A 17,509-nucleotide genomic window follows, 5' to 3' on the forward strand; every position below is an offset into this window, starting at 1 on the left:
GGGTCTCTTCTCAACAGAGCAGCCAGAGTGATTCTTTACAAACATAAGTCAGAGCATTGTTCTCTTCTGCTCGACATCCTCTAATGGCTTCCTCACCACTTTGAGTAAAAGACAGACCTTTCCCATGTCCTGTATGATATTATGCCCATTACTGGTTTGACTTCTCCCTCCTATTAGGCTCCTCTTTGCTCCGTCCATTTGAGTCACCTTGATGTTTCTGTTGTTCTCTCTGCCTGAAAGTTCTTTGTCCAGATAGTTTCATGGATGACTGCATTTTCTCCTTTAGATCTTTGCTCAAAGGGTAAATGTCAGTGAAGCCTTCTCACTCACCTTATTTACAGTTGTATACCATACCTGCTGTCCCTTGTTATTTTTCTTGCCCACGTGTTTTTCTTCATAACACATACACACATACATACAAAATGTTAGATTTATGTTAGATAGTGATACTATATGTACATATAAATACTAATATAATATATAATCCCTGCTTGTGTGCATGCATGCATACATATACACACAATTTGTGAATTGTCTATCTTTCTTTACCAGAATGTCAACTCTGAGGACAGAGATTTTTGGATATCCTGCTCATTGCGAAATCCTGGTGTCTAGAACTATACCTGGCACATAGTAGAAGCTCAATAAATTATTGTTAAATGAATGACTACACGGTTGGATAAAGTAATCAGTGACTTGACATAGCTGATTTATTTTTTGAAGTATATCATAAGTGAAGCCATACCAGGCCTGCTTTTATTAGGCTAAATACTCTGAAATTGCTGATAATTTGCTTTAACCTGCACAAATGGCTATGGTTAATATTATGTGTACATTTCCCTTCCATTTCTTGTGTCTTGCCTCTTTTTGTCTTCTGATGGCTAGCATCTTCTCTGGTTTGTCTTCCTCACGCTTACCCATCACTGCTCAATGCCACTGTCACAGTGAAGAACTGGCTTGGCCAGTAGATTCATGACACTCTCTTTCAATGCTTTATCCATAACTCATCTGAGACCTTTCCCACATCAGCCACACAGGGTAACTAAGCATCAGATACTGTGGGAATCAAATGCATATGGAGATGAGGACCCTTACCTCTTCTATTCATGGCTCTTGCATATATCTGGAGACTTGGGATCAGTGTCCAAATTAGCCGAGAGACAAGTATGATGTTAATGCTTTCTTCTACCTCTCTTTGATCAACTGCTTAGGTAGAACAGGTGATCCAAGCAACTGTGGTAGGGTCACTTCAAGTGGAATGATTGTGAACAAGATAGGCCAATTTAAGAAGTTAAAGGTGCAGTTAGATGCTGTCTAACAACAGGGCCTTGCCTTGGCCTGGTGGGAATTTAGAGAAAGGTCCGGCCATAGGTGGGGATGGGCCTGGATTACTGAGCGGTGGGGATTGCATGGGAGCATCATCAGGTTGCATGACCCAGTTCAGAGAAGGACAATTTCTAGTCAGCCTTTGGTGAGCCAGTGAGGCCTGGACCCATGCTTGCTTTATCTAGCTCATAGGGATGAGGAGGGCATATAAATAGAAGAGGTAGAATGGTCAGCAAGTTGACTTTCATTCCCTTCTTAGCCCCTGAGAGGGATGCCAGTCCTTGGGCCAAACCAAGGGCCCACTTCAGGTATGGGTCATAAATGGGCCCAGCTGCACCACACCCTCAGAAACCATGGGCTTTGTGAAGTTTGTTTCTTCACATATGACAAATATCCCAAAGTCTTGTCTTTCTTTCTTTTTTCCCTCCTTCCCTTCCTTCCTTCCTTTCTTCCTTCCTTTTTTCCTTCCTTCCATCCTTCTTTCTTTCCTTTTAAACTGCTTTATTAACTTCATAATATATAAAGAACACCTTGCCATGCAATAGGGTAAAACTCTCCATCTGACAGAATCTTACAGATTGGGTCAAATGCAATGTTCAGTTAGAAGCTGGTCATAGGAGACCCACAGGAGACATGCGACACCAAAAGGTTTACAACAAAGGTACATCAAGCACATGTAAGGTTAGGAAGCATGAGTGTCTTCCAGTTAACTTCAGGGGGAAAAAAAAATCAGGATTCAGAGCACAAGGCAAAACGCATGATGGTCATGGTGCGGAGGGTCAGGGCTAACTGCCCGCAGACTGTGACTGAATTGCTTTTCCCTCAACTGTTCCATCCGCTGTCTCACCACCTGCCCAGTCGTTTCCATATTCCTTCTCTCATCCTTGCGGCTCCAAGCCTGGGAATCATGTCCCACCCACACTGCTGGATGGGCTGCCTAACACTGAACTGCCTAGGATTTACTCTCGGCACAGAGTAGTCACCAGCTTCCAAAGGGAGGGCCAAGGGCTCTCCTATATTAGCAACTTGCTCCTTTTTATCCTTTTCTTTTTTCATTTTCCTGGTTGGTCCTGTCTACGTTGAGATTTTTTACTGCTTGTTCATCTTCGGACGCGGTTGTTACTGGGCCTCTCCTTGCAGAATCCTCCTCCCCATTCTCCATTCTCTGACAACAATGTGAGTGCGCCACTGTGACACTTGGACCCTGCTTCCACTCTGCCTACTACTCCTTGGGGACCCCGGGAACAGGTACTGAGAAGGAAGGGAGCAAGCGACAGCCAGTGACAAGTATCCAAGAGTCTTCATACGTTTCTGCCCTGATATTGCGCTTCCATAGACTGGACTGTCCTCACACCTCCTCTATTATTACCTTGAAACAGTAGGTAACGTAGCAATCTGGAACAAAGATAGAAAGGGAAACACTTCACTAATAACGTAGATAATCTTTTTCTCATCAGTCACTGGATATACATCGAGACAAATTTGTATGCAGAAGGATTTTTTGTTTTGTTTTGATTGATTTTTAAAAACCTCTTATGTGAGACTCATATGAAGTCACAAAAGAGTTCCTGTAGATCCCCTACCCAGGTTTCACCAATAGCCGCCTCTTAAGTAACTATAATATGTTCTTAAAATCATGAAATCAACACAGATCTACTGCTATGAACAGACGGAAGGATGCTGTTTTACAATGACAAAGGAAGAGTTCCTTAGATCACATTTGTTTTCACCTATAGGATGAAACAAAGTGACTCACAGCAGCCTCTTTAATGCATTTTCCTCTCTGTTGAAGAACTACAATTATTAATAGTCGGATGGTTGGAAGGTGAGTTAGTAAATGTGCTTAAATCCGATCATGCCATCCCATTCTGTCTGTCCTCAGGTATTCAGGTTTGATTGGTTCCTGGGTCTCTGCTGATGTCTGAGACGCATAATTTTCAACTCAATGCTCACTATCAAACCACCGATTCTCAGAGCTCCAACACATGTAGGAGGAGCCCCAATGACAGGCTTTCATGGGCTGATTGTTAGTGAGAAGACAGGCTGTGCTCTGGGTAACAGAGCCTCTATCTCTTTGAAGCAGTCCTGGCTATCTCCAAGACATTGTACAGCTTCATCATTTCCTTTCTCCTGGCCATACATCTAGGGCTTTGCTATTGTGGTGTAGACAACCCACAAATACGATTTTTCATGTGGATTCGCTATGGATAAGAGCTGGTGACGAAACTGTGCCTTCAGAATGGGTTAGCGGACATATATGCTCCTGTCTTCTCTATGCATGTATGGTACTAAAACATTTAATAGTTTCACATATATTCCAGCCCCAGAAGCCCAAAATCCTTCCTGACCAGCTGTTTTGAACAACTCTTACAGGACTTGATAAAGGTTAACCAAAGATTCAAGGGGGCCCTCTAATAGAATTGGCAGCAGACTTCCCTCCTGGAGGTTCCATCAACATCTTTGCCTTCAATGTAGCCAGAAACCAGTGCAACAACTTTCGATCCACTTAGAGAACTTGCTCAAAAGTAAGACAATTATTTCACCAGATGCTGTGATATCATGGGTCCCACTTCATTGTGGTTTGGCAGATTTATGTTATGTGGACTGAAGTTTGGGTCATCTTTCTAAATCTGCATCTAAATGCTGATGCTGTTAAAGAGAAAAAATCATGACGCTTAGAGAATGGTTAAGACAGACTTTATTCACGGGGATTATCACCATAGAGGTGGGGACCCTGCAGTGGGGTCTTGCAGTGGAAGAGAGGGATAGGCTCAACTCTGATTGCAACCTGAAGAAATGAGAATTTAGGGTCAAGGAACAGGGTGGGAGTCAGTGGATGGCAAATTACCAAGAGGAAACATCAGAGGTAAGAGGATTCCGGCAAAACTGACCTACCAGGATCCTTGCTGAAGGCAAGCAAGGGCGATTGGACATCACCTGGGAGATGGTAGAAAATGAAATTGGCGATCAGAGGGACAACATGTAGAGGATGAGGGATAAACTAACTTAACAGGATTCTTGCTGAAATTGGACAATGCAGAAATGAACCGGTAGTTCAAAAGTTTTGTCCTAGTTGAAAGTTGAGGGGAGGAGCCTGATTAGAGTTTGGGCTAAGGGCAGAATCTTTGCAATTGTTTGAGGTGTCAAAAGATGCTTATTAGTAGTAAACAGACAGGTGGGCTTGTTGGTAAGATACTCTCAGACTTTTCTTTATCTGCTGCCTCTTTTGGTAAAAATGGAAGGGACAAGATCCTGAAGTTGTTTCTTGGCAAATGTAAGGAGGAGGGCAAAGTGACTTTACCCTCAGACCCCTTCCTGTGAAACCCTGTAGTAATTAGAGCTTGCAGGCTTTCCCCCCAGGATATTATCTTCAGAGATGAAGATGTTTAGTGGGAACCAAGGATTGATAATGATGTTATTGCTAAGAGACAGCCTCATGCTTCGGGTCTTAGAAGTCACCTCTCTTATCAATCAATCTGAGGAGAACCAATTTTTGCAAGCATGGGTAACCTGGGAGAATTGGAGATTAATGCCTCAGTTATTTCAATCAGAGCAAAACACAAACTATGTGTGTGTATCTCTCTCTCTCTCTTTTCTTTAAAAAATAATTTATTTATTCGAGAGAAAGAGCATGTAGGGGCTTGGGGCAGAGGGAGAGAGGGAGAGAGAGAGAGAGTCCCAAGCAGACTGAGCACAGAACCTGGCACAGAGCTCCATCCCACGACCCTGAGATCATAACCTGAGCCAAAACCAACAGCTGGACGCTTAACTGACTGTGCCACCCAGGTGCCCCACTATGTGTGTCTTTAGCCGCTTACTGAAGAATATGTATGAGAAAGAATATGGAAGTGGTATAGACGATTGAAGGATAATCTGACAGTCATGTGAAAGACTGAGGATTCTGGATTGCAATCTTTCACATCTTTGGGAAAAGATGTAAAAAAGGAAAAAAAAAGTTTCACTTTTTTTAGGGTTAATCCCAGTCCTGGATCTGTGACAATGACTAATGGTTCATTTGGTTTTGCTTTTAATTTTAGCTCCCCCCACCTGCCCCTGCCTGCCCCACTCTCAGAAGATAATCTTGTCTCCCAATTAATCAAGAAAATTGAGGCCATTTAGTATGATCTTTCTTAAATCCTGGCCCCCTATTTATAAACTCTGCACTCACCTCTGCGCGTCCCTCCTTCTCCTTTGTCTCAGAGGCTCAGGTAGTCCTTTCTTTTTAAGGCCAGACCCACCACCTATCTCTTGAGCCCGTTACCCTCTGCCTCTTTCAGGACCTTTTTCCATCTTTCCGTGCCCTTCCCAGGGTTTATAATCTATGCAGAAATTTCTATGCTAAACTCAAGATTTTGGAAGAAATGATTTTCCCTTCCGTTTTGGTTAGCATCTTCCCTCCTATTATTCTATATTAGATTGATATTTAAATTCCCTTTCTTAGTCAGGGCCAAAGATACATTGAGAGTGGCTGAAATGCATACAAATGTTCACATCACATGGATAACTTCTTTTTGAAACATTTTTATAATGCACAAATTTGGTACCTATGGAAAAAGCAATTAGAAACAATCTTTTCTATATTTGAAAAGCATAACTCAGCTCAAATCCCCTATTGATTCAGGAGGCAGTTTTATCTTGTTTAAACACCTGGTTTTTATAATAGGGCACATGTGCCCTTATGTGCTGGTATTTTGATAATTCACACTAATTACACTGGACTAATTTCTGTTTGAAGCATTTTTTAATGTGTGTCTTCCCTCTTTTGTGACAAAACTATGGTTGTTAATAAAATATAGCATTTAATTAAAACAATTCTGGAGGAAAAAAGTGAGATTGTTATTTTCTCTAGCATCATGTTAAATCTAGACCCCAGTAAGCTTTATATTGTTTTTGACCATAACCTTTTCCCCCCTTTCCATGTTGACTAAGACATCCTGGCGATATAACCATTAATGATAACTAATAATAATAGTGACAACCAAATTAATATAGTGTTTCATCAGTGGCAGAGAGCATCACAACATTATCTCATACTGTCCTTTCAATGCCAAGTGGCTCATACTGGAGGTGTCCTTAGCTCCTCCCCAGATCAGAAAACTGACACTTAGAAGTATTTAAGTGGCAGAGCTGGAAGAGACAAAATTGGATGCAAAACCATATCATTTGACCTTTGAAATTGTAACTAACAGTCATTAAGACAGCACACTTGGCTTGATACCGATATGTATACATAAACACAAATGTTTTTGTACGGGTTCTGAAGAGGTAGATCTGTTTTGGGTATAATTCGAATAAATAGTTAAATATGCTCCATGATTTTCACATTTGCTTCTAAACACATTTGTTTCTAAAGGATAACAAATGACTTTTTTCATCATTTTCCTTAGTGATTTGCTTCTCTTATGGTTATTTACATTGTACTATTTGTTTGGTTTCTCTCCAGGGACATGGTCAGTGTCTGGGAAAGGCTCTAAGTTTCTCTGTTTTAGTTTCTGTTAACGGCATCTCCTTGAAACTTCTAGAAGAGAAACTCTGGCCCCTGTGTATATATATCCCTGATTGCCAGTGACTAATTATCCACTTTGCAGTCAAGATGAGACTGTGCTTTTCTAAACTTGTTTCTTCTGAAAATTATGTTCTGAAGCGCAGCACCTAGTCACCTTTCCTATCCACACATTTGAACGTGAAGGCTAAAAACTCATTTATGCTTTTGATAATGTTACTGCTTTCTGCACCTCATCTCTGGGCTTTCTGTCACATGCCCTCACGGCCTTCCTCGGCGAGCTTGTATTCCATCATCTTACATTTTCATAATATTTGCGAGCAGACCCTTTATTCCGTTCTCAGCTTTAGCTTTCTTCCTTACTGTGCCATGTCTTTGAAGTTCAGGCTGTAAACTTTGTCATCGTCTCTCTCTATTCTGTGCTTGTGCCTCTGATACTCGTTATTCTTATCTCTGATTACTTCCCTCGGGTCCTATTCACTCACCGTGGCCCCTTTCCACTCCCGGGGCACCTACTGTTAGATGGCTCACAGAACCCTGGGATAGCGAGTAATTGCTTCCTGAACACTTTCCATTTCTTTTTCCTATTTGCTCTCTTATCCTGCTGTATTGTACTCAACATGGTCTCCATTTTTTTAAATTGCTTTTCTCCTTTTTTTCAGATTAACTTACCCTAATCATTAAAATTATTTGAAATAACTCTATCGTGCCATCTCTATAACTCAGCCCAACATGTGGATGTCTTTAGTCTTCTTTTTGTACTAAGAGTGGCTCCACATCCCTTATTTTGATAGAGTGCTTTGTTTCGTATGCTAAAATTATTTAAACCTAACGTCCCCAGATTCTTTTTTAACAACAAACCAAAGATAGACTGAAATTTTCCTTTGCATTACTTTCAGAAAATGGGCTATACAGACCAAAACTCTACTGTAAAAAAGATTGAGGGAGCATATTTAAACTCCTTGAGGTATACATCATACCTTTAATAATAGGTATATAATTTAATAAACTCTAAGTGAGTTATCTATTATCAACCAAAACAATTGAATTAGGACCTTTACTAGGTAATTGGTTCAAAACTAGAGATTTTAAAAACATCTACTATTTACATGTCATTCATTTAAAAAGAGCTTCTCCTATGTTTGCTTTAGAGGACACTTGCTTTTGGGGCACCTGGGTGGCTCAGTTGGTTAAGCATCTGCCTTTGGCTCGGGTCATGGTCCCAGAGTCCTTGGATCAAGTCCTACATTGAGTTCTCTGCTTGGTGGGGAGTCTGCTTCTCCCTCTCACTCTACCTCTGTGCACTCTCGCTCTCTCTCACTTGCTCACTCTCTCTCTTGCAAATAAATATATATATTTGTTTAAATAGAGAGGCCTTGCTTTTGTTAAGAATGTTTTTCTATGAAAGTTTTTGTTGACAATATATTTGCCACTGGGCTCACTTTTTTTCTTTTTTCTCATCTTATCACATGTTCATTTACATCCAATTCTGACTGTCCAATGCTTCCTGCTCATGTTTTTCTGAGCTGTAATTTCAGTGGCTTTGAGTTTTCATTCCTTAACATTTTTTTTTTTTTTTTTGGGAAGGCTGATTGTTTGCCTTTTTTTTTTTTTTTTAGGTGAAATACACACATTACATTAACCTCTTTAAAATGAACATTTCAGGGGCACGTGGGTGGCTCAGCTGGGTAGTATCTACCTTTGGCTCAGGTCATGATCTCGGGGACCTGAGATTGAGCCCTGTGTTGAGCTCTCTCCTCAGCAAGGAGTCTTCTTCTTCCTCTGCCTTTCCCGTCCCCTGTTTATGCTCGTTCTCTCTCTCAAATAAATAAATAAAATCTTAAAAAAAAATCAATAAAGTGAACATTTCAGTGACATTTAGAACTTTCACAATATTGGGAAACCTAGTTCTAAACCTTTTCATCATCTTGTGTTCATTAAGTAGGTGCTCCTCATTCCCAGCCCCTGGTGACCACCAGTGTTCATCTGTTTCTCTGGATCGAACTCTTCTGGATATTCGTTAGAAATGGAATCATACAATATGTGACTTTTTGTTTCTGGCTTCCTTGACTTAGCATGTTTTCAAGGTTTATCCATGTTGTAGCATGAATCAGTACTTTATTCCTCTTTATAGCTGAATAATAGTCTATTGTGTTTATAGACCACAATTCATGTATCTTTTTATCCACTGATGGACATTTGGGCTGTTTCCACCTTTTGCCTATTAGAAAGAGTGCTGGGGGCACCTGGGTGGCTCAGTGGGTTAAAGCCTCTGCCTTCGGCTCAGGTCATGATCCCAGGGTCCTGGGATCCAGCCCCGCATCAGGCCCTCTGCTCAGCGGGGGGCCTGCTTCCTCCTCTCTGCCTGCCTCTCTACCTACTTGTGATCTCTGTCTGTCAAATAAAAAAATCTAAAAAAAAAGAAAAAAGAAAAAAAAGAAAGAGTGCTGGTATAAGCATGCACGTATAGATGTATAAGTATTTGTTGGAGTACGTGCTTCAGTTTTGGGGAGTATAAATGTAGGAGTCGAATTCCTAAGTGACGTAGTAATTCTGTGTTTAACTTTTTGAGGGACCTGCCTAACTATTTTCCTCCTTAACTTTTTGAGGTTCTCCTCAGCATGGAAACTAAAGATTTAGACATTGTATCCCTGAAAGTTAGCGCTTCTCCAATTGCATTGGAATTTTTTTGAATCAAACTCATTAATTATTTGATTATTGTATCTGTTCCTTTGAATGATATGAGTTTCAAGAAAGGCATCCTTACATCAACTACGGTTATATAACAGAAGCTAGAATTTTCTGTGATATGTTGGGCATTGGTAGAGCAGACATAACTAATGACTCTGGTCATTGAAAAATAAGGCCTCACATTGCCTGGGTCGCCATAAAGCTCACTCAGCTGCATTGTCAGTGAAGAAAGAGTCTACAGTTTCATGGAGGATCATAGTAAGGTTCTTAGTTTCAAGGATTGTTTATTTCTATTTCATTTACCAACTTGTTTCTGTGTTTTTAATATAACTAACAAATCCTACGTTGAAAACAGCAGGGGAGGAATGCAAGAAGGAAAACAGGGAAGAGAAAAAGAGAGAAAAAACCTGAGGTCCAAAACCTAATGTCACATGAAGGAAAACATTTTTTAAAAACAGCTTTGTCAATTAACCCTGTGGATTATTCATCTTGAGAAACATTTTTAATAAAATACTCCCATGTCTGTTCAATTCTCTTTATTTTTCACAATTAATATTTATATCTTTCCTGTGGGAGTTATCTTCTTTGTTGGAAATTTAAATATCCAAATAAAAGGTCTTTAAATAGTTTTTTTTTTAAATCATCCCTTCTCCTAACTATTTATGTGTCAAACTGGGTATTTAAAATTATTATATAGTTAAATTGTAGCTGGGGCTTCATATTTGAGGATTCCACTATTGTTTCTCCGTGACAGGGAAAATGCTGATGAAATGAAGATCATTCTAGGTGAGAATATTTATTTTCATCTCACCCCTTGCAGTTTTCTGTAATGTTTTAAGGAGAATTAAATAACCCCTGAGAATTGAAATGCAAGGATGAAATTACATATTATTGTGGCCATGCTATGTCACATTTTCTTTTATTAAAAATGAATACATCGGTTTAGATTTATTTGACAATGGCTTATGCCTTCAGAGTCCAAGCTTTAAAGGTTCGTTCTGTACAGTAATACTTCAGCAAGATACATCTCCCTCGTCTGCAGGATCTCATTTATAAGCGAGGCTCACCTTCTGCTTCCTGCAGTAATAAACGCTCTTGCCTGCAAGATTTTAGATGAGATATTGTGTTCCCCCTCTTATCCCCTTTTCAACCCAGCACCCCGTTAGAAGGGTGTTTCTTTATTTGTGGCCTTTAAAGGGGAAAAAACTCACTTGACTCATTTTTTCCAAAGCATCTCTTTTAATGTGTTTGGAATTGCTTTCTGAATACTGTCTCTCACGTTACTGTTGAGGTGTTTTGTTATACGTGAGATAGAAAATAGGAAAACCACTTAGATGACTGCTTTCTCGATTAAAAAAAATATATATCACCTCAATTCAATAAAAAATATTTTTCTCCGGTCTCTATGTCTTTGAGGCTTTTGAGGTTTAAACAACTTCCATAACAACTGGCAGGGATGGAACGTATTTACATATGCATACAAAGCGATGCAAAAAATCTGCCACCCAACCATTTAAAAACCCAACTCTCACAGGAGTGATTTTTAAAATAGAAGATGATGTACACTCTCAGAGCATGCTTCCTTGTGTGTGCAGGGCAGAAAGTCCTTCTCTTGTCCTCCCACAGACTCTCCTTCCCAGAAAATTATCACACTCATTTCCCTGCCATGGTTGGCTTAGCAGTCGAAGGAAGCCCCGTCAGGACTCTGAATGGGACTGGTCCATTCTGGGTGCATCCATTTCCCTGCCATGTTTCTGGCCAGACCATCTCTTCTCTAGCTCTCTGTGCAGCTCTCCTCGCTAAGGAAGAGGCTTTTTGCAGCAATAGGTTTCAGAGAGCTCTAGAACCTTTGCAGCGGCGGCAGAGCACCGCGGAACAAATATGCGTTCACTCCAGTGATAACGCCGAGTCCTAGGAGGGCTGCATAGTGTCTAAGAGCCTGAGCACTGGACCAAGGGAGACCTGTCATCTGACAACTGGGCCTTGGCACAGGACCATTAGATAGTATCTTGAGCCTCTGTTTCCTCATCTGTGAAATGGGAACAATATCTGCATTGGAGCTGGTTATAAGGCTGAAAGAGTTATCCAATGACAATTACATGGTAGTATCAGGTATTATTAGCATTTTATTTTAAATACATTTTCTTTTTCTTTTTTTTAAAGATGTATTAATTTATTTTAGAGAGAGAGAGACAACAAAAGCGGAAGGGGCAGAGAGAGAGAGAGAGACTCTCAAGCAGATTCCACGCTTGCCCGGAGCCTGATCTGGGGCTTGATCCCAGGACCCTGGGATCATGACCTGAGCTGAAACGAAGAGTCAGATCCTTAACCAATGGTGCCACCCAGATGCCCCTATTTTAAATACATCTTTAGAATAAAGCAACAAACATTTAAAACCAAATCTAATTACACAGAATGCATAGAACTGAAGTCTTTCCGGAGTTAAAATTCCCCAATTCCTCATCTTCCAACATTATCAAACCAAACAATAGACATAACAAAAACCTCCTGGAGGAGAACATTTAGCGATCTCAATCTGAAGTGTGGAACATGAAGCTAGGGGATGTGTGTTTTCCTTTCCCTCTCAATTAATCTGTCTATGCCCCCATTCCAACTTGTCTAGCTCCATGCAGCTATATGGTGTCTGGAGGCCCTTTAAAGATTTTTATTTTCTTTTTCCTGAGATGCTAAATATTTTGGCATGACTGATTCTCGAATGTTGAATGACTGGAAATGGAAGGACAAAGTCAGGCCTTTCAAGCTATCACTGGAGGAAATGAGGAAATATTCTTAGCTCTGTTTCCCTTAGCTATGTTTGTTTTAACTGTACAGTTTAATTACATTGCAATAAAAAAAAACACATTATGAGAGTAACCATGCCAAGGACCACATACAAAGAGAGCATGCTAATGCTTTCATTTATTTTGCTGTATACGAGAGTAATCTTAGAATGATTTTCTACACCATAGACGGTAAAATATATGTAAAGGGACACTAAAGGCCACTGTGGCCCTGCTAGGAGCTGGACATGGTAGTAGATGGACTGGAGTGGATGTTCCCTAGATAAACTAGTCCCTGCCTTCTCAGAGCTAATGATCATCGGAGAGAAATAAGACATTTCCACAAATATCAAAACTATAAATCATGTGGGAAGTGCAAGAAAGGTTAAAAAGTATTTATGGGAACAAAAAAATAATGGAAGTGAATACTTCCTGCTGAGACCTTTAGGAAGGCTTTGTGGAGTGGTGGCATTTAAACTGAATAGGATTTCGACAGAGGGGACGGATGAGGTTAGGATGATCCAGAAGAAGAAAAACTGCGAACAAAGGCACGAAACAGCGAGTATCTCACGTGGCTGAATCCACAAGAGCGGTGAGAGAGAAGGCATATTCTGGTCACATCGTGGGTCACGTTGGGGAGGGTGCACATATGTTAGGGGTTTTGGCAGGACATGAAAGATTGGGGAGGAAGAGTAAGGAAGAATGAAAGATCTCGGAGGACAGAAAGATATAAAGATATCCAGGGAAAGACCATTCTAGAAAAGCCAGAAAGAGAAAGTGTTCACTGCTAGGGTTGAGGGACGGTCGTGGAAAAAGAGGGATAAAGGAGAGAGCAATTGATCTGATACCCCACCACTCTCCTCTGGACGTGCGGATGTTTCTAGGTTGATGCAGAGAGAACAGAGGGGATAGAAGAAGGACCAACCAGGAAAACAACATCTGTCAGCCCTCTGCTTAAATATGACTTGGTCAGGAAATCTTTGTTCTTACCCCTTCTGTCTATACTAGGTCAGATTCCCCAGCCCTCTGCTCTGTTAGTCAGGATCCCCAAAGGACATAGGTGGCACACACAAACTGGGAAACTGTTGGGTTCAACAAGGAGATGATTTGCAAAGATGCCTGCAAGGTTAAGGGGAACCAACAGGGATGGTGAGGACTGCCAGATTGGCACATGGGAGGTGTGACTGTCCCTAGGCTTTAGTGGCAAGAAAATGAAGTGGTTCCCAGGGCCGGAAGAAAGCAATGCAACTCCTGCCTCATTGTGGTGGGGCTGGGAGGAAGCTGGGAGGTACTTCCTGGGACCTTGATCCCCTTCTGCCCTCCTATCTTATGCTGAACCCAAGGGGAAGCCAGACAGCAAGGAAACTTGGGGGCAACCCAAAGAGGTCAGCCTCACAGGCCACAGAGAAGAGCCGAAAAAGCAGAGATGCACATGCAAGGGCCAAGGGAGATTATTTACATTATGTGCTTTCAGAATTTCTTGGTTTCTTATTCACGGCTCCTGTCATGGTTACAACTACAAAATGGATTACACAATTAGTTGTTTAATGTGCATCTTTCTATTCAAATGTAAACTCAATGAAGGCAGATACCCTTTGGGTCTTTGTCTAGCATTTCTGGTACCTGGCCCAGTGCTCTTTTTTTTTTTTTTTTAAAGATTTTATTTATTTATTTGAGAGAGAGACAGTGAGAGAGAACATGAGAGGGGAGGAGGTCAGAGGGAGAAGCAGACTCCCCTTGGAGCTGGGAGCCTGATGTGGGACTTGATCCTGGGACTCTGGGATCATGATCTGAGCCAAAGGCAGTTGCTTAACCAACTGAGCCACTCAGGTGCCCCCCAGTGCTCTTTATGCCTCGGAGGTCTCAATGCATATTTATTGAATGCAAAAATTAATTAATTAAATTAAAATAAACTTTATCTTCTTTAATGTATATTGCAGGTGTTTTGAAAACAAAGAAGTTCAAAAAGAATTCAAATGAAATACACTTTATACTGAGCTTTGAACTAGTTTTAAGATATACCTAGGAGAAAAACTGTGATATTGAAAGTTCTTACTCCTTTTTGTTCCTATAATTTTATATTTTTTCACTGTTTATCGTTCCTGGATGTAGACCCTTGGGATAGATCTTTGTGTGAATATCAACTTGAGGCTGAAGGTCCTGCATATCTGTCACCATGCCACCTGTAATTATGGTGACTGGCCCTACAGGACAAAGTTCCCTCACAGAAACTTTTCGTGTCTCTGGATCCTCTATGGACTGCAGAAATTGCTTGCTTATCTTATTTGCCTTGTGTTCATCAGATAAGGGTCAATAAGCCTGTATTAACTAAAAAATTCACTTAAATCAGTAACAGGATTCTTTATGAATTATGTGTGGAGAGAATGGTCTACCAGAGAGATGTTAAATGTGAACTATGATGGTTACAAGAGAACCTAATAGAAGAGAGTCATTCATCTATTTATTAGTATTTATTAAGGAAATCCTAAATGCTAGACACTGTGCTGGAGGCTTGGGATATCATTATGAACATAGGAAGCATCTTCCCAGCTCTGAGAGAATTTGCAGCATTACGAGAGACAGACAACAAGAAAAGAGTGGGATGGAGTACGGGGGGAAGAGCTGGCTGTCCTTTGGCTATGGGAAGGGCAGCTGGTTCAGACTTGAGGGTGAAGAACGCGGATCTGAAGAGAGTGACTTCTGGGCTGTGCCCTAAGGAAAGAGTCTGAGGTATTGTGATTAAGAGTGTATTGTAGGTATAATGGGATACCATTAAAGGGTGTGCTAAAATGTGCAATTTACATTTAAACAGTTTACTCCTCCTGGCTGTTTTGTCCAAAATAGACTGGAGTTGGTTGGGGGGCAGAAGCATAAACCCTTTTAAGGGAACATTGTCCTGGAAGAAAATGGCAATGTAAACAGAAAAAAGACATAGGCGGATTCTAGATCCTTGTTGAAGTGAGGCAGAGGAAGAAACAAGTTGGGGGGAAAATTACCCCTTAGATGTTTGGAAGGAGTGGTTCCACTATCTGAACAGTGAAGACTAGAAGACAGATGATTTCGAGGGATGGAGGATGCTTTGGACAAATAAATTTTAGATACACAGCAGACACTGAAGTAGAATGGTAGAGACAGAAGCCAGACTGAAATTATTGGGGAAAAAAAATGAGAATAATGAAGTAGAAACAGTACTTGTAGAACCCACCTGGGAATATCTTGCAGAGAAAAGCAAATGAGAAATAAGGAGAAAGTGAAAAGGAAACGTGGTTACCGTAAAGAGCAGTTGTTGTTTTAAATAGGACGCAGCTGAGCTGTGTGGTCTGCTGACAGGAGTGATCCTGTGAGAAGAGGGACTGATAATGTTGGGGTGAGAGAAAATAATCCAAGGAGTGAAGTCTCTGAGGAGGACAGAGGAGATGGTAGCCAAGACGCCAAGAAGGAAAGTAGGAAGAGGAAGAGGGAATACAGGAAGGCAGAGAACATGAGTGGTGGGTAGGTTTTTCCATTTGGTAATAGTAAGAAGAAAGAGTTCTCAATTTTTTTTATCAGGAAAGAGCGAAGAAAGCACGACTGAGGGAGTCAACAGTTGTAAGAGCGGTTTCACACAGTGGGAAAGCACACTCTCTGTGATGTAGTTTTGGAATATAGATGAGGCTCAGTGGAATCTGGAGCCCGTGACCAAGAAAGAATTCTTGAGATATCTTTGGTGCAAAATAGTGACTTATTAAAGCATGGGGACAGGACCCGTGGGCAGAAGGACCTGCTACCCTGCTTTCCTGAGGAGTGGCAGATATATATACTCAGGAGTTGGGGAGGTGAGAACAAAGGGGGTATTCAGAAGGGCTGTCATATGGTAAAGAAGACTCTTGGGATACTGGAGGCCTGGTTATTGTCGAGCCCAGGCTGTTTTTCCCTCTGATGAGGCAAGAACATGAAGACATTTGGGAGTTTCCTGGTGGAATGTCATACCCCTCCTATCACGCGTCCTTGTCAATGAGCTTTGGGATTAGAAGAAATTCGGCTTTATTTACATTTCCTTCCACCTCAGCCTCCCTCAGTTTTCCGGAGAGGAGGGCAATCTTAGGGCTTCAGGAACTGAGTTATGGGTCTCTGGAAGTTAGGTTATTGATAAGAAACCTCCTTCCTTGTAAATCACGAGGGCATTTGTAAACTGAGGGAGACTCGGGTCTTGCAGGACTGTGGTCTTTACAAGTTAACTATTCATTTTTCCTTTAGGGCAGCCAGGAACACCTGAGGAAAGTCACATATATCCCATGGGGGAGGGGTGGTTACAGGGTGTCAGCTTCTGCTTTGTCCTCAGCTTGCCTTCTGTTCTGTCATCAGCTGGGTACCATCAGGTGTCCGTTTGGGGTTTGTCGTCATGATCTGGATGCAACCAGTCACCCCAGAAGTCCTGCATGTCATTTTCCTAGCAACGTCTAGCAACAACTTTGGTGCAGGCATGTGTTCAAGCAAGTTGGAATTTTGACAGGCAAATGTGATGTCTTCATCAGAGGGGCATGTTTGAAGAGCATGGTTGCCATGGAGTGATGGACCATGAAATCTTATCTGAGAAACAGGGATGTGAAAACAGAAAAGGAATGATGAATAGTGGAAAGTGGTTACTTCACTATGTTGGGTGGTGGGGGGAGGGTCAAATAATTAGTGCCATGTGTAGAGGAACAAGTGGGCTGGAAAGACAGGAGGCGGTATATAAGAAGTAGTGCAGTGAAAGTGCAACTTCTTGAGGGTGCCATTACTGGTGATGACCAGGGTCATCCCCATGGGTGTGGACGGCTGAGGTAAAGAAAAAGCATACTGGAACTGGGGTGAGGGGTGGGGGAGTGTGCCAAGACCAGAGAGTCCAGAATGTGCCATTCTTGTGGATGTCAAACGTCACTGAGAATAATGACAAGTGTACGGGTGGAGAAGACAGTGTACACAAATGTCCTAAGAGAAAATTCTAGGAAGGCAGTCAATAGATGATAGCCAAGAAAGGGAAGCAAATGTGGCAAATAAGAAGGCAGGAGAATCAAAAGATCTGTTCTGTGAAGGAAGAGAAAGGGCTTGGGTATGCAATCGAGAAGCATTTTATGCTTTACTTCTAGCCCTGAGGTGAGAGGAGGGTGTGAGGGGGTGCCAGGGAGTGGTATCCTCAGGGAAGAGCCTGGTACATTCAAGAAGGTGCAGACACCTGGAATTTTGCTGA

At 41.5% G+C, this 17,509-nt stretch overlaps 1 pseudogene; it reads right to left on the reverse strand.

Annotated features, from left to right (window-relative positions):
- Positions 1–2,062: 2,062 nt before the first annotated feature.
- Positions 2,063–2,488, reverse strand: LOC123956056 (annotated as a pseudogene).
- Positions 2,489–17,509: the final 15,021 nt, after the last annotated feature.

The sequence above is a fragment of the Meles meles genome, chromosome 14 (assembly GCF_922984935.1).
Source record: "Meles meles chromosome 14, mMelMel3.1 paternal haplotype, whole genome shotgun sequence".
NCBI classification, from domain to species: domain Eukaryota; kingdom Metazoa; phylum Chordata; class Mammalia; order Carnivora; family Mustelidae; genus Meles; species Meles meles.